Consider the following 4,059-nt stretch of genomic DNA (forward strand, 5'->3'; position numbering starts at 1 on the left):
AAAAAAAATGTACTTAATGAAAAGATAAAGGGACAATCGGAAAACAAATGCTTTTTTTAATCTTAAAACCACCCATTTACAATGATTAAAAATAATTGGCAAAGGGACAGGCAATTTAACACTCTTTCTTATTACGAAACTTCTTTCCGTATTACGAAACTTATTTTCTTATTACGAAACTTCTTTTCTTATTACGAAAATTCTTTTTTTATTACGAAACTTATTTTATTATTACGAAACTTCTTTTATTGTCGTAGTTCAAGTAAAGGTTTTAAGAGTTTTCAAAAGTTTGTTTTTTAAAAAAGTCCTAATTTGATTTTTAATAATCTTGATTAAGTTATAAATGTCAATATTTTTTTGCATGTATTTCCCATTCTTTTATGTCTACTGAGTTCAGATGTTAGACTAAAATTTTTTTTTTTAATTTTATAATTTTTATGACCTCATTTTCAGCTATATGTAAAATCTCAGTTTCTTCATTTTTGATAAAATTTGAGATTTTTTACATTTTTTTAGATGCAAACCTAGCAGTTTTACGATTTTAATGTTCCTTACCATATAGGATTTAGAATGTTGTAGACTATGTGAGAATCATTCAATCTGGCTTGTTTGGTACAGAAGGTTAATTAAAACCTTATTCACAGCGGGGGACGATAGCAATGACAAGTTGTACAACGTTTGTGTTTGTTTTTTTTATACTTATTTCTTTTAACTGCTTTTTTCTCTATTATCATGGTTATAACTGCTAAAAGTATTAATTAGAAACTGTTTTTTTTAATCGTATACAAAAAATTTTATATGCATTTATGTAATAGTAATATATATCTTCGATATACAAAAATTTACATATAAGTTAAAATCTTAAAATGTAATTTTACCAGGGGACGCTTGAATGAATTTTTTTATTTATTTTTTATAGGATTAAATAATAATAAAAGTTTTAACTGAAATAATGGGCCATACTAAAAAAAAAACAAAGAAAAAAGAAGGGTAAGAAGAGAAACTAAATCGTATCAACAAATCCAAGGTAGCTGCTGTTTTAGGAGACAAGCTCAGACAGGAAGTTATAACTACGCTGAATGAATAGAAGCTCTGTGTGCAATTTGATGGAAAGAGAATGAAACAGATTGAAGAAGATCTAAACATAACTGTTTATGTAGAAAAAATAGCGTTTAGTGTTATATCACCTGACATGGATCTATATCAAACTCCAGAAAAAATGGTGTTAAGTCAAAAAGGAAGTTGACAAGATGATAAACCTTGTTAGGTTTGATTGGAGTTAGCTTTTAGATGGATTGCTTCTTCACAAAATTGCTAAGGAAGCTCTGGAGTTAGGAATAGAGGCCCTTACTTCTAAAACATTTGTCAGAAGTGATTACACGAAACTATGTGAACTTTTTGTTTTTTATTTGGGAGGAGATGTATCGGGATTTCGTTTCCACCAACCTGGAGCCTGTCATGAAGCTAGGTAGAGAAAAAAATAAAGAAATAAAGAAAAAATAAAACCTCATAAATAAATTATAAAAGTTGCGTATGTTTAATTAATAACATATAAATAAAAAATTTTATAAATAAATTTTAATGGTGACAAAATCTTATTATTTAGGTTTATTACCAATGTTTTATACATTCATACCCTGAGAATAACAGAGAAGGTCATCATGATTTAGAGCAAAGTAAAAAAAAATTGATAGGGACATTAGCTTTTTTCACATCTGTCTCCTATGCGCCTTGGTTTTAAAAGTTGTATTTGGTTGCAAATTTACCCTCAAATAATCTACTGGTTTTCAAGAATGCTTTTTGCATAAAAATAAATATCCCAAGGTTTGTTGGAATCTGTTGCCAGCAAAGAAATAACTAATAATTGACCAGTTGGTTCTGTTATCTCTTTTTCTTCACCTCGTCTTTTTTTTCTGCCCTACATCTTTATTTATCAATAAAGATATAGGCCAAGAGGTAAAGAAAAAGATATTGGGCAATATTAAATTCAAGATTGGAAAACCTAACCTACCAATCATGTCCACAGAGCTTTGGGATCCAGGTTCAGAATACAAGTTAAAAACTCATGCTAAAAATTGCAGTTGTCCCTAATGGTGAAATAGAGCTGTGGAGGAGGAGAAAACCCCAACTCATTGGATGTATTATATAAAATGTGTAAAAAATTTGAATTGCGTCAACATTGCGCCGAGAAAAACATGTCTTTTTTTTCAGGACTTTGTAAGTGGATAGAAATCATGTATCAAAAACTAACGCTGGTGGCCAGGGACAATAGAAAAAAGCTTAATAAGGTTCTTTACAAATAATTTATCATTTCTGAAATATATATTTTTTGACACATTTTGTATTTTATTATAGAAATATGTATAATTTTGGTTTTCAACAAAAAATGAATTTTACATATTGCTAAAATTGAGGTCCGAAAATCTTTTTATATATATTTGCAATCAAGAGACATCAGAAAATCAGAAAAAAATGCGTGCGCATACTAATTCTAAAAAAATTATAAATTTGTGACACCCTTTTAATCAAGATATATGTAGTTTAAACTGCGGTATCAGCGGTATTAGAACCGCTCGTAAGTAATATTGGTACCAGCGGAAAAACATTTTTTTATATCAAAATACTTTAAAGAAAGAAAGAAATAAAATTAAATAAAAATTTATTATTTTTTTATTTTATTCTCCTATTTCTTTCTTTTTTAAATTTCTTTTGTTAGATCGAGAATAATTAAGAAAAAAAAATTTAAAAAAATAATGTTAAAAAAACAAAAAAACAAAAATTTGTTGGATTAGGTTTTAAGTGGTTTTTTTATGCACTCTTTATGGCATATTATTTACCCTTTCCTTGAAAAGCAGCATAGCCTCTTAAACTAAATAATGGGTTGAAACATGTTTGCAAAATCAATCACATTTGCAACTTTATTTACATTTAGAACGCATTGTTTGTTTCAGATCGGTTTCAAAATGAAAGGTTACATAAATGATTCAACAATGAGATAACACACTTAAAAAAATATATGTATCAGGGCTTAGAAGCATAACATGAGCATATAAAACCAAAGCATGGTTACAATGTAATAATAACCTTGTATCATGGTTACAATAACCTAGTATCAGCCTAATGTAGCAATAATCCTAGTGCCCTCGAGGTCACTACGAAGCTTGGGCAATTCAGTACAAATCGAATTTCTGAGGCAGTATGTGTTATCTTCCTATGTAATAAGTAATTCTAGATGATTGATTGCATAAACTTTCCACTCTTCTAAGAAAGATTTAACTAATTCTTCTTTATCATTGCCTAACTCATAAACATCTTCCATTGCTTTGGTATTTTTCGATCAGGCTCGAAGATAGTAACATTCTGGACACCAGATTCAGCTCGTTTTTGTCGCTTAGCGTGTTTGATATAGACAGTCGGATATCTATCCATTACAAAATCAACTATGTTTGACTTATATTTAGCAGCTAAACTTACTATGATTGTGAAAATCACATAAAAACTTCTTGCATATTTAAATCACGGTTACGTGCTTAGAGCAAACAAAAAAAAACCTAAAAGTTGCAGACATTTTTTAAAACTACTGTTTTTCCACTGGATTATTTAACTACACATTTGTTGCTTGCAAAGATCTTAGCTTTAACATTTTATTAGAAAAGATTTTTAGCTTTAAGATTTTTCTCGTAAAAATATCTAGATCATTACTATCTAGATAAACTAGATAAACTCAAAACAGTAATTTCTCTCATCTGATAGGCTTTATTTAAATTGATCTAGATGCAAAAGAAAAAGTTTTTAATAAAGCGCTATATTACTTATTTAAAATGAGCAAATTAACTGAAGAGAGGGTTTCTCCTAATTATTAATCCATTATTCTACACATTAGGCTAATTATGATGCTTACAGTTGAAAAAATGCATTATTGGGTGTACTAAATTTCCCTTTAACAAAATAAGTAAAAAAGTAATGAAAATAGAAGTTAAAAAAAGACGTTAATGAATGAAATATATAAAAAGAATGGCAAAGAAAGTAAAAACATCGGAACCACGATCGGCAAATCAA

The sequence above is a fragment of the Hydra vulgaris genome, chromosome 12, assembly GCF_038396675.1.
Source record: "Hydra vulgaris chromosome 12, alternate assembly HydraT2T_AEP".
In the NCBI taxonomy this organism is placed as follows: Eukaryota; Metazoa; Cnidaria; class Hydrozoa; order Anthoathecata; family Hydridae; genus Hydra; species Hydra vulgaris.